This window comes from Lepidochelys olivacea (assembly GCF_965140295.1).
Source record: "Lepidochelys olivacea isolate rLepOli2 genome assembly, chromosome: 1".
NCBI classification, from domain to species: Eukaryota; Metazoa; Chordata; order Testudines; family Cheloniidae; genus Lepidochelys; species Lepidochelys olivacea.
In genome coordinates this window covers 343,984,886-343,999,207 of record NC_140411.1, presented here as the reverse complement: position 1 = coordinate 343,999,207, position 14,322 = coordinate 343,984,886, and positions in this window count along the sequence as shown.

The following is a 14,322-nucleotide window of genomic DNA, read 5'->3' as shown; positions in this document are numbered from 1 at the left end:
CACTCGGGGTGGGGGGGCGGGGTCTGGGAGGGAGTTAGGGTGCGGGAGGGTGCTCAGGGTGGGGGGCGGAGTCTGGGAGGGAGTATGGGTGCGGGAGGGCACTCGGGGCGGGAGGGCGGGGTCTGGGAGGGAGTTAGGGTGCGGGAGGGTGCTCAGGGTGGGGGGCGGAGTCTGGGAGGGAGTTAGGGTGTGGGAGGGTGCTCAGGGTGGGGGGCGGAGTCTGGGAGGGAGTATGGGTGCGGGAGGGCGCTCGGGGTGGGGGGGCGGGGTCTGGGAGGGAGTTAGGGTGCGGGAGGGTGCTCAGGGTGGGGGGCGGAGTCTGGGAGGGAGTATGGGTGCGGGAGGGCACTCGGGGTGGGGGGGCGGGGTCTGGGAGGGAGTTAGGGTGCGGGAGGGCGCTCGGGGTGAGGCGTGGGAGGAGGCTCAGGGCTGGGGCAGGCAGGAGGTGCAGAGCACGTACCTGGGGCAGCTCCTGTTTGGTGCAGGTCGGGTTCAGGTGGCTCCGCGCAGCGCAGTACCACCCCCATGGCCACGATTCTGGGAGCTGACCCCCCCCTCCCCCACCCACAGCAGGCAGGGCCACCCGGAGCGCAGGGGCTTTAGGGGCTTCAGGGCCCTGGGCTAAGGGGGCCCCGGCCTGCAGCTGCGAGCACGGGCCCGAGGACTCAGGAGGAGCAGGGGCAGCCATGCAGCCAACGGCCGGAGAGAAGTGGCGCTTTCCCCTTCAAAGCGCCGCTTCTCTCTGTCCGCTGGCTGCGCGGCTGCCCCTGTTCTTCCACGGGCCGGAGGACTCAGGGCCCCCCCCCCACTTTTTTTCTTTCCTCCGGCGGTGCACCTCCTGCCGCCCCCCCCCAATCGATTGTCTTGGGCGCAACCCACTTTGGAGACCACTGCTACAGATCCCACACTCTTTGGGGCAGGGCCTGTCATTTTATGTATGTGTACACAGCACCCAGCGCAGTGGGGCTCCAGCGAGGCTGGCAGCAAGGTGTGACTGCTATATAGCTCTTAAACAATCATGAGAGTTCATAGATAATACTGTACAATATGCTAGGGTGACACTGAACCAGAAAGGCTTAAGCAACCAGCGGGCTAAATGACCCAAATTCAACTTTTAAAGACATATGAGAAGAGAAAAGTAAAGTATATACATGGGGCGGGGGGAGGGGAGGGATAGCTCAGTGGTTTGAGCACTGGCCTGCTAAACCCAGGGTTGTGAGTTCAATCCTTGAGGGGGCCATTTAGGGATAGGGCCAAAAATTGGGGATTGGTCCTGCTTTGAGCGGGGGGTTGGACTAGATGACCTCCTGAGGTCCCTTCCAACCCTGATATTCTATGAATAGTCCTGTTATTGTGGGGAACTTTCCTGGCTTCTGCACCACCCCGGTGAAGTGGGCTAGCGAAAGGATCTGAGTCCTCACTCCCACTTCCTTTACCCAGTGGCCTCCCTGCCCTTGAGGACTCCCCTTCCACTCTCCTGTCTGGCAGAGCCCTCGTGACCCCAACAAGGCTCGACCCCCAACCCTGCTGTGGTCACCTAGGACAGGGGCTAGGGTGTCCCCACTCCGGGGCACTCTCTGCACTGGGCACTCCTCTGACCCACTGACCATTACATACAAGTTAAAGCAAATGCAAGTTATTTAATCAACAATTAATTTTAAAAAGAATAAGGAAAAATGGGAAAGGTTAAAGGAAACACATCAACCCGCTGTGTTGCGAGGAACATCACAAACAGTGTCTCTGGAATGTCAGGGCAGTTCGCAGTCTGTTCCTTGTAAGTCCCAGGCCCCTTCTCAGGCCCTGGCTGTGCTGTAGGGATGCTGTGGGTTGGACACTGGCTCTGGTGGTGGTCTCACGCTCTCAAGCTCTGAGTGGTAGGACCCTTCTTCCCAGTGTCCCCCCCGCCCTGTCGGGGTTACGATCCAAGCCTGGCCTGCAGAGCCTCTTGACCGAGGCATCTCTCTGTGCTGGGCCCGCTGCCCAGGGTCCCCCTCGGTCTCCCCAGCTGCTCACTGCGCCAGCCCCAACTCCACCACTCTGTCTCTGCACGGCTGCTGCTCTGCCTCCAGCTCCCTGGGCTGCTCCTTTGGCCCCTCTGCCTCTGGTTGCTACAGCTCCGCTCCCAGGACAGGTCTGCTCTGCAGGCTGCTTCTGTGACTCTGTTCCCAGCCCTGACCTGCTTCCCGGGCTGCTTTTCGGGTCCCTCTGGCTCTGGTTGCTGCAACTTTCTTCCCAGGGCAAGTCTGCTCCCTCTGGGCTGTGCCTCTAGCTTTGGGGCTGCAGCTCTGCTTGGGCCCCTACTTTCTCCTTAGCTCAGCCCCACTCTGTCTGACCCAAGCAAATCCAGCTCACACGGAGGACAGGACCTCCCTGGCCTCCTGACTCCCTGATTAGCCTGCCTGCCCACCCTGTCATTCAGGCTGGCCTGGAGCATTGGCCTCTCCCCATTGTTCCTGGGGAGTTTCAGGGTCCTGATTTCCCATAGACCCTTCCCCTTTTAGTACTGGGAGCTAGCCAACCAGAACACCCCCACTGAATGTTAGTAAGGGGGCAACAGTCCCCTTACACATGGTAATTAGGGCCATTCCTTATAAATAGCTAACGAAGCGATGTTAGATAAACTGGATCTTTGAGATGCAAACCTGTATTGCTAGAGACTTAGAGGTAAATAGTAATTGTATTCGTCTGTGTTTACTTATATCTTCTTATACTCTACAAAAGGTTTTCTCCCCCCCTTCCCCTCCCCCCCGCTCTCCTGCTGGTAATAGCTCATCTTAAGTGATCACTCTCCTTACAATGTGTTTGGTAACACCCATTTTTTCATGTTCTGTGTGTATATAAATCTCCTCACTGTATTTTCCACTGAATGCATCCGATGAAGTGGGCTGTAGCTCACGAAAGCTTATGCTCAAATAAATTGGTTAGTCTCTAAGGTGCCACTAGTCCTCCTTTTCTTTTTGCGAATACAGACTAACACGGCTGCTACTCTGAAACCTGGAATCATATCTTGTTAGAGGTTAACAATGTAGCCAGATGGTTCCTGTCAGTTACTATATTCTATTGATTCAGAGATCAATAGGGAATATTAACATTTAGATGAAACTTGGGTGTAATAATATCATTGCCTATCATTTCTCTTTGAAGTCAGTAGTAAACTGTCTATGAACTGCTTAAGGGATAATTACCTTATGCTGATAAATGCAGCTAATTACCTGTGTCTGCATAGACAATAGGAGGTTTTACTGCAAAGCCACAATGCTTCACCCAGGGAATGCCTGATGTCAAGAGGCTATCAAGAGCCTGTGGGAGATCTATAAAAAACTCTAGGGCCCCAATCCTGTTTTCTCAGATCTGCTTAAGCTTGGTCAGGGGAAGCTTGAGTCACAAGACTGAGGTCTCCAGCTCCAGTCTGGATCACCCTGCTGATTCTCCTGGAAGAATTTGAACAGACTCTATATATGGTTTGCCTATTCAGACTATAACCTGCTGAACTTATTCTGGGAAGAAGTTTTTGCAGCTCTGCAGCTCACTTTCTCCTATGAAACTGACCTAGGAACTTCATTCTTATCCGTATGTATAATGATCTTTTAACCACAGTACTCTCTCTGTTTTCATTTTTTAATAAATCTTAGATTAGTTCATACGAATTGACTGTAAGTGTGCATTTGGGCAAAGTCGGAAAGAGTCATTGATCTTGTGAGTAATGTGTCCAATCCCTCGGGATTGGTAGAACATTATATATGATGAACAAGATTTTCAGTAATCCTCATCATATTTGACTTGGCTGTCTGGGTGGGAGCCCAAGGCTGGATTGCTTTAAGGGAACTGTATTTTTGGTTTCTGGGTAATCAGTATAGTGTTATAGAAGCTGTTTTGTTGCTGGCTTGGTGAATCTAATTATTAGAATAATCACTAGTTTTGGGGAATCGTCTGCCCCATTCTTTGCAGTTTGCCCTGATTGAGCAATCTCAGTGTGGTCCTCCCTAGCAAGAATGGCCACAGCCATTGTGAGTGATTATGGGCAAAAACGTAGCTCATCCACCTCCTCTCCAGCATCCATTGCCGTTGTGATCCAAAGACGATCATTTGCCTCAAGGGGCGTGGGACCCCTGCTTTGGTTTTGGAGTTTTCCTTCTCCAAGGTGGCTGCCTGCCCATGCTGAAGGACACCACCTGCCCTGAGCACTCTGGGGTCTCTACAAGGCGCCAGATATTAGAGCCCTGCGCAGGGCTATTTTTTAAAATCCCGCTCCCGTCCTACCCTGCAATGCCCACTCCCGCCTGCTCGCACATTGTTTCTTGCAGTTTTACCCCCTCTCGCCCACAAAAACCTTAGATTCCGCAAGAGGGACAGATACCTCCATGCTCCTAAAACAAAAACAAAAATAGATCAGCTGATATATACAGAAATGGAATTCAAACAATTTTTATCACTAAAAGGATAAAACAAATCTTGAGTAAACCATGTAAAATACTTTAACTCCTGTTATATTAGCCATCAAATCTCTTTCTGCTTCTTGCTTACATTTAGGTATTAAAAACTTTAGTTTAAAAACAACCCCTTGCTTTACATTGCTGAAATTTTCTGTATGACAAACTGACAAGAGATTTAGTGTTTCCTTGCCAATTCCCACAGTCTGGTTTTTGTGCCCAACCAATCCCGCCTGCAACAAAGTACATTTACCCACTCCCGCTATTATGGCAGCAGGTCCTGTGGGACCCACGGGATCCCAGTCCCGCTGCAGAGCTCTTCCAGACATTTTCCTTTCACACCTCCACTTTTGGTAGAAAACCCCCCACCACACAAAGGCAAGTGACGGGGAGCATGACTGTCAGAGGCGCTTGGTATTGTCGGCCATTTGGGGCATTTCATAGGAGGGGGGAGCTCGTCCCCAGTCCCACTCTGGTCATAACAGCCCTTAGAGATCTGGAATTGGAGTTGCGACTGCTGCCCTGTTGACACTCAACCACATTTGGAAGTATTGTTATGAAGTGTAAAATGAAATTGCTGCAGTCTCTTGTCTTCAGCATCTCACTATATTCACGTGAGCCGTGGATGCTCAGGAAATAAGACATTAAGAGGCCTCTGCCTTTGAACTGAAATGCTACAGGTGATTAACTATACCTTGCACATGACTAATGACATCGTCACCACCTACGGTTGCCAATTTAGGTTGGCTGTGTTGCTGGAGGTTTCATCACATGGCATAACCTTAAATTAACTACTATTCTTTAATTCATAGAGACTCCAGGACAATCTTTGGCAAGTCTTTCACCACCTGACTTTATAGCAGGGGTTCTCAAACTGGGGGTCGGGACCTCTCAGGGGGTCGAGAGGTTATTACACGGGCGGGGGGGTCATGAGTTGTCAGCCTCCACCCCTAACCCGGCTTTGCCTGCAGCATTTATAATGGAGTTAAATATATAAAAAAGTGTTTTTAATTTATAAGGGGGGGTTTGCACTCAGAGGCTTGCTGTGTGAAAGGGGTCACCAGTACAAAAGTTTGAGAGCCACTACTTTATAGCATAGCCTGGGTGGTACCTGATATCACCAAGACAATCAGCTGCAGAAAACTTGAGTTCGTATGTGGGTTGGATGAGCAGAGGAAGATCGCTGAAGCAAATTTTGCAGGGACTGGCCCCAGAAGCCAGGTGCCAGGAGCAGTGGGCACCCATGGCAAGTGTGGTCCGACAATGTGGCTGGCTGGCTGGGATATGGTATGGCATGGTTCTCAAGGCTGGGGAAAGCCTATGGATTGTGGAGGAAGATAGCTAGCCAACGAATGCCATGGGTTTTGTGTACTGTGCATTGTAATGTGACTTGATGGCGCTTTGCGCTATGAGAAGAAGAATAATAACTATATTGCATCTCTTCCCCTCGGGGACGATCGCCTTATATTATTCTGCAATGCTTGTAGCATGTTATTTTAAAGAATAATTGTCACTTCAATTCAGACCCAAAATGTAGGTGTTGTAAACTCAAGGAGTCAATCCTCAGCTGGTGTAAATCAGTGGAACTTCATTAACTTCAGTAGAGCTGTGATCATTTACACTGCCCCAGGAACTGGCCCAAGCTCTTAAAAAATCTGAGAGCAATAGAAATGTTTACATGATTTTTTGTTCAATGTCCATGAAAATGAGTTGGGCTTTTTTGGCAACGGGTGGTGGAAAGGTTGCAGGAGAGAGGAAACTGTCTCTGGTAAGCCAGGCAGAACAGTGAGCCTGAGAGGGGACCACAGGGCAGGTAAAGCCCGCAAGCAGAGCCTTCCCGAACCACCACCCCCTTTGAGAACTTGCAGGTCCAGCAGCGCCTTGCTCCTTTGGGCTCTTTTGGTCATAAGGTGATTGACTGTTTGGACTATAGGAACCACTCCCCAAACTGAAGGGATCTATATGTAGGACGAAGACCAGGGAAGCAACTTAGGCTCACTGTGGGGAGGACCCTGCTGGTGTTGCTTTCCACAGGGCCCTGGGCTGGAGCCCAGTGGAGAGGGAGTACCCAGGTGCCACTACCCCACCCCCTTAAGGGCCGAGACTTAGATGTGGGTGGAAAGCTGAAGATCAGGAATGGGTTAAAGGTCAGGTATCTCTACTGCCCTGAATGAGAGCCACGGGGCCAGGAGTCGGGTGCTCTAACCACTTGCTCCATTGCACGGATGTATAGTCTGAGTCCCAACCTAGCCCTGACTCCGGAGGATTTGCCAACACCAGGGACACAGAGAAGTAGCACAAAGGAACCAAGCGAGAGATGGGCAGAAAATGGGATTCGCCTGGGAAAAGCGCAAGTGTACGCATTGAAGGGGAAGCGGATATGAAGACACATACACAATGGGAGGGAGAGACCTGGGAATCAGCAGTGCTGAAACAGACCTCAGGGTGATGTTGCACACATGCGTTGGAGGTTCGCAATGGTTGTAAAGAAAGGCTGATGCAATTTTGGTTTTGCAGTATGTATAAATGCATCATGTTATGAGAGTCTCTTTATACAACTCGGGGCAAAATGTACCTGGACTATTGTGGCGTTTTCAAAAAGATATTGACGAAGTGGAGATTCAGGCTTCCCTTATGATGCTCAGTCATTACGCTGCAACCCTGGCTTTGAAGTATCTCCTTAAGATTGTGAAGATAACTTGGTCAAAATAGCCCTTCATTCCTTGACTTCTCTGTTGAGCATGCTGGCAAGAGTTTATTCACTGTGCTGGTGTATAATACATCTTTCACCCACCCTTTGTCTGTCTTGTCTATTGACAATATAAATTCTCTGTGGCTGAGGCTGTGTGTTCATATACTGCCCAGCACAATGAGGCCCTGATCTTGGTCAGTACTTAGGCACTATGATCTTAATAATTTATAAAAAGCTGCCAACATGTGCCAATTGTGGTGGAGTATGAATAAATTTAATTCATGTGACACACGACAGCGAGCAGTCACATAACTTAATGCACGACTGCAAGGCAGTCAGATACCACAATGATGGGCCCAGGAGAATCACCTGCATAGAACAGGGTGGCATAATTAAAGAGCATAAAGCAAGAATTCCATGATCAAGAAGTTGTAAGAGACTATGGAGCCACTGTATTAATTTTCATGACCACATTGGTTTCAGTTTGAATCCTTCATTACTTAATTTTACGGTAAATGAATATTCCCATGAAAATCCTACTAATGGAGCAGTTCAAGGTACCAAAGGTAAATACAGAAATGAAAGGTATTTCATTTGCAAATGAAAATTCATTTAATTTTGCATAATTAAGTCATCTAATATGAAGACTGGTGATGGACAGTTAATAAGTCAGCTATTTTTCCTGCATAGTTTTTGAGTATCGAGGGACAACCGGAGATGTTTGCATATGCGATTTACTACAAATTGTGCATCCTAATCATTGTCCTTTGCATTAGTAATATTTAGATAGCATGGATAGAAATTCAGTAATGTGATCTCTCTTCTAGCTCTGTATAAATCCTGAAACAGTTTTTGCATATCTAAGGGTACATCTACACAGCAAAAAAAAAAAAAAAAAGACCCATAGAAGTGACTCTCAGAGCCCTGGTCAACTGAGTCAGACTTGTGGGGTTTGCACTGCAGGGCTAAAAATAGCAGTGTAGACAAGACATTCCCGCCTCGCTGGGCCCAGCCCAAGCCCAAATGTCTACACTGCTGTTTTTAGCCCTGTGTCTCGAGCCCAAGTCAGTTGACCTGGGCTTTGAGACTCACAGTGGTGGTTTTTTTCCGCTGGGTAGTTGTACCTTATGGGACAGATCTTCATCTGGTGTAGACCAACATACCTACATTGGCATGAATGGAGCTACACTGATTTGCCTTAAGAGTTATTATTACTATCAGAATGGGGCCTGGGTGCCCCATTAGGGACTGGGACCGCATTGTGCTAGGTTCTGTACAAATGTATAGTGAGACAGTCCCAGCCCTGAAGAGCTTCCAGACAAACTAGGCAAGATAGACAAAGTAGGAGAGGGGAAACAGAGAGCTCAAGTGACTTGCCTGAGGTCACACAGCTGGTCAGTGGCAGATCCAAGACCAGAACCCAGGTCTCCTGACTCCCAGCCCAATGCCCTATCCCAGAGAGGAATCTAAAAGTACGTCTACACTACAGCCCACACAGCTACAATGCTGCAGCCACACTGCTGTAGAGTAGACACTACAGCAACAGAAGAGGTTTTTGCTAGGTCAACCCACCTTCGCCCTACCTGAGTCTACAGTGGGGTTAGGTCGACCTACCTGCGTTGCGCAGGGTATGAAATTTTGAACAGCCCTCAGAGATGTAGCTAGTTTGACCTACATTTCAGGTGTAAACCAGGCCTTAGTAAACGTGGATTCTGGAGCTCAGTTTTGCAGCAAGGAGCAAAACGTATGGTGAATTCCATGGCAAAGGAATAAACCATGGCATGGCACTAAAAACATATGGGTGGATTGTGAGCCAGCCACTCAAACCCAACCTTTCCCCCCTAGAAGTTCATATTTGATATTCCAATCCTCGCCCCGCTCTAGTTTATATAGGCCCCTAATTTCTTGGGCTAGCTAATTATGTATCTTGGTGCCCGAGGGCCTCTCTCGGTCATTTTTTTTCTAACACAAGAAAAACTCGCAAGATTTGGACGCTTCCCAATCTGAACCCCAAATGTCAAACCCGTTTCAGCCTGAAACCTCAATACTGAACACTAGTTCACGGCTCATCCAGATCTGGATCTGAATAATGCATCCTTGGTCTATCCTTCTCTGACGTACCCTGGCTCTTTTTGGTTTGCATGCTACTTTATAACCCTCAGATTACAAAGCTGTACCTAAATGCCCAGTATTGACACCCAAGAGCAAGCAGGACACATTGCATACCAGCACCACTGTAACTTGAATGTGGCACACGGCTGTATAGCCAGCAGCCACAGATCGGAGCACAGATAACCCCATGGAGTTTAGTACAATATAAACATATAGGATTCCATGAGGGTACCTCCCTTTGTCTTTCACACACCGCATGATTCTCGACTCTACCTGGCTTTCTGAATGGGAATGAGGCACTTTGTGTTGCAAAGGCCTCGCAGGTCCCCATAGTAATTGGCTGTAAAACATTAATCACCAGTGACAAAATAAAGGGAACGTTATCACAGCCGAGGATGCTCTCTCCCCGCCAGGCAGCCTGCACATGGGAAAGTCCAGTAGTGCTCATGGCTACTCCTGCAGCAGCCAGTTCCACATGGAGAGCAGCCTTGGAGTGGGGCTGTGCTGGGGAGGTGGGGGCATGCATGAAATTCCCCCCCCTCCCACCCATCTTGCATGGCTTGCACAGGTGCCGCTCACAGTAGCAGTCTCTGCACTGTGGGGAGCATCCAGGGGGCAGGACTGTGAAAAGGGGGTGGGGAGGAGGCAAGGCCATAGCCTGCTTCAGCCTGTGGGGTGGGGACTGTTCTGTGGCAGCCTAAAGGTTGGTCTGAACTGTGCTCCTCCCCAGAGCTGGAGGAGATTGAGCCTGTCTGAAGTACAATGTACCCCAGTGTTTCTCCTGGGTGACGTTGTTCCCTATTCAGGGCTTGTAGTTGACTGCCACAGTCTAGCCCACAGAGATGAGCCTGAGCCATAAAGCATTGGACTTGGGCAGAGTTTTCCCCCACATGCCTTTTATAAATCATTCAGTCATTGGCATTTCATTTTGATTGAGAAAATTATGTTGGCTGATATGAGGATTTGGCAGGGTGGGGCTGGGGGCTCCTGGCTAGTGGTAAATACAGCCCTGGGTGTTTCAGAGTTTGTGCACTAGTTGTCTGCATGCTCTGGTTGCTGCAGCTCTGTTCTGGATACAGTGAGAGGTTTAGCAGGGATTCCTGGACATCTGCTGCTTGTAATATGAGTAAACTACCGTAAGTGTCAGGCTTGGGTATCCTCTTCCAATTAATGAGCTAAAATTAAGCAATGGTTTTGTTGGGGAAGATTTAGTGCGGGATTCTAGCCCAGATTCTTGTTCTGTCCGGTGCAATTTAAAAATAAAGCACCTCTCTCTCTGAGTCCTGAAAGGTTTGTGATTTGTAGTAATTCTCCTTCCTCCCCAGGAGCTGTTTAAAAAGTGCAGTGCAAACACAGACGGCCATCTCTGGGCGAACCATTTCTTCAATATCCATCCAGGTTAAAACCCAGATTCTTGATGACTGTCCAGTGGCTCTTTTCACAGCAATAGGTGTAAGGTGTCTGACTAACCTCGGAAGAATTCAATTTTTATTTGGTTCTCAGTTTGCTGGTTAACATCAATTTTTATTTTTCAGCAGTTTTTTAGGTTTGATTGAGTTTAATGTTTGTGGTTGTGTGGAATTAGGGTTTTTAACGTCTTTAGTTTTTATTTTTATCTATTTAAATGTTTACAATTTCAGGAAATAAAGGGGGGGGTGTCAGCCAGGAATTATTTAGTGACGCTGGAACAGTACAGGAGCAAGTGGAGGGGAAGGCTGCAGTTCCTGGTGGGGCAGAAGAGAGACCCCCAGCCAGGACTCCAAGGAGGAGGATGAGCCCCTGGATGCAGGGGAGGGCATCCGGCTAGTGAACAGCTCCTACCCTGGGATGGCCTCTGCGCTCCTGGCTAATGAGTGAGTGAGCGTGGTCATGACACTGGGGGCCGGGGAGCTGGTGTGGGGGAGACTGCACTTGCTGACTTATCTTGATGTCTATTTTTTCCATCAATTTCTGTGTGTCAAGTGAAACTGACGTCTACCGATGACAACTGATTTCAACTGAAACCTGCCAAGCCTCTGTGTGACACAGTATGGGAGGCTAAGGGCCTTGGCTGTTTTTAAGTAGATATTGGTCCCCCAGATCTTTCTCCTCACAGGCCCTCGAGCCAGGCATCCCAAGCTCGCTTCTCATAATCCTGCAGAACTTAAAGCCTGATTCTGGAAGGACCAAAACTGAGTCTCCACAGCTGAATAATGACCTTTACTGCCTGCTGCTGGCATAACTGAACTCACAGAATCCACACGTTTCACACAGATACATTTATTGTGGCATTGCCTTTTTAGTCAAAAGGAAAAACCTTAACTAATTAGGGCTCTGTTAATGGAAATACATCACATTTCCCAGGCGTACTATTGACATCATAGTCCTATACCGCTTTCTTCTGGAGTTAATGGGATACCGCTGGTTTCAATAGGAACCCCCTGATTGTATGGTTATGCTGTGTCCTGATCCAGCATCTGTTATTATTTATATTACTGTAGCACCTAGGAGCCCTCGTAGTAGACCAGGACCCCATTGTGCTAGGGGCTGTACACATACAGAACAAAAAGACAATCCCTTCCCTGAGGGGCTCACAACCTAAGCATAAGACAAGAGACAACAGATGGATACAGACAAACTGGGAAATACAGGTAAACAATGAGGCAAAGCTTTGGTCAGCATGATAGGCTATGGTCTCAGTGTAGACATTCCCGTTACTATGCAGATGAAGATGAATGCTTAAGAGCTGATTCAAGTGTTTAATTGTGGTTCTTTGATCCATCCCAGTGTCCAGGCCTTGTTGCAAAATCAGAACAGAAAGCCACTTCTCGCACCCCACACCCTCATGTGTCGGCTATACAGTCTGTCCCACATGCTGGGAAAAGTATTGCATTTCCCGTAACAATTAGTCATCCATCCATTGTACCCCCCTTCCACCCCATGGTGGACAAAATAAAAGAAAGACATTGACTTGCTGAGTAATCCTTTGTGTCAATAAAGACTGAACAGACTCTGACTTAAAACAATGTATAGATTCGTGGACTTCTGCTCTACTGCTGTGTGACGGTTTTGACTCTGGGCTTCAGGTTGTTTAATTAGTGACATTAATCCAGTAAATGATGGGAAAATGCTTAGTAATGATGTCTAACCGGTGGGGGCCTTTCGAGGGAACCTTGTTGTTTTAATGAGGAGCTAATTGATGAGAGGGCATGGAGACCAAGGTTATAAAAGGCTTTTGCATGTCAATTGGTCTTGTGCTGAGCTCGATACAATAGCTTTTGAAACGGGCTGTTCAAATACATTGCCATTATTATGGTACATGGGTTTAAGAGTGGGGTCATTATTCACTGTGGTTTCTATTTAGCATTTATCTAGCAGCAGCCAACTAGAGGCGGCCAGGAAAGGAAGGAAGAGAGATCAGGAGTAAACTGGATGACGACTGGCAAGGGAGGAATGCCAGTGACTGTGAATGGAGGCAGGTTCCATTTACTAGTATCCTAAACATATTAGTGGTGCTGAGAACAATTGTGCTTGGGGTGCCGGTGAAGCCACTCAAAGCTCAAATCCTTAGTCAAAGCTCCTATTGAAGCCATTTCAACTGATCACTGAAATCAATGGGAATCTTTCCCTTGACTTCAGTGCACTGGGATCCAGCCTTGAGTAAGGACTGGTGGCCACATTCTCCAGTCCTTACTTGGGCAAAAAGAGGTTCTGAGGGAATCCCCAGAGGAGCAGGAGAAGAACAAAGAGAGGAGAGGACCACAAAAGGCCAAAGGAGGGCAAGAGGATGAGGAGAGTATGCTACTCAGTGACAAAAGCAGCTGAGAAATAAGGAGGATGGATGAGAATGGAGTAGAGGCTGGGATTTGACCAGGAAGGAGTCAGCTGAGATCTATTGTAACTCAGGCAGTAGGCCAGAAGGAGTGGAAGGGTCTGAGCTCTAATCTTGCTAGCCCTGCACAGTTCTTAATGGATCCAGTGTGCGGAGTAGTGACGACCATGAAATCAAAGGTGGCCATGGCTTTGTAGCAATAATAGAATTATGCATGGAAGGGTGATTACCGGCACTTGTTTGTGGCTTCATTACATAGTCTTCAAATGTCTGAGGAGTCTATGAAGACTGGCCTGGTACCAATATGTACATGGTATACAAGTCTTTCATGGAGTATAACTGGAAAAGGAAACGTTTGCAGGCAGGGGTTTGGCGGCTTTTCATAGCATTTCAACAGCTGTTAGATAGAGCCGTGCCATTGTACGCTCGGCAGCTTTGCTCTGCAAGGGCTGACACAAACGTTTCCTTCAGTTTCCCCACAAGTGTGTGTGCACCTCCTGAGTTTCACGTGGAGATTTTGGTTTTGAAATTTCCCCCTAATACAGGGGCGCCCTCTTCTATTACTTCTTACCATGTAAACTGCCTGTCCAGATGAAGTATGTCTGGCAAAGCTTTTAGCTGCTGTGCAGACCAAGAAAGGATAGCCCACTGGATAAGATTGGTTCTGTCACAGACTTCCTGCAAGCCACTTCATCTCTCTGTTTCTCATCTGGGAAAGGAGGCTGCTAATACTTCTACCTGTCTCGTCTGTTTTGACTGCAAGCTCTTCAAGGCAGGAGGTGCCTCTTCCTGTGTGTTTGTACGGAGCCTCAATCTCAGTTGGGATCTCTCAGCGCTCTCCCACTGCGGCCACTCAGAATAACTGTAACTTGTTATAGGGTTTTATTTGGAGATGTGCCTGACTCAAAAAGCCAGGAACTCAACACCTTTGTAAAAGTTCAACTCTAGACCCAGAACTGAACGTTAAGGCTTACGAGTCTATCTAGTTATTTCACAATGGTTTTGCAGTTTATTTTTGCTCCAAAATAATGTGATCCTCTGTAAATTAGCATACCTGAAATGAAGATAATTTACTCCAGGACCTCTTCTAATCATTTCAAGTGCATTGTAATCAGGTATTCAGCAGGTATAGCAGTATAGCCTTCTCATGCTTCTAAAATCCAGTAGTGGGTAGAATGTGGTTATAAGAAGAGAGAGAGAGAGACAGACAGAGAGAGTATGCAAAGGTTAAAAAAAGACAATTGTCATGAGGCATTTTAGTTATTTTAAAAATCTGA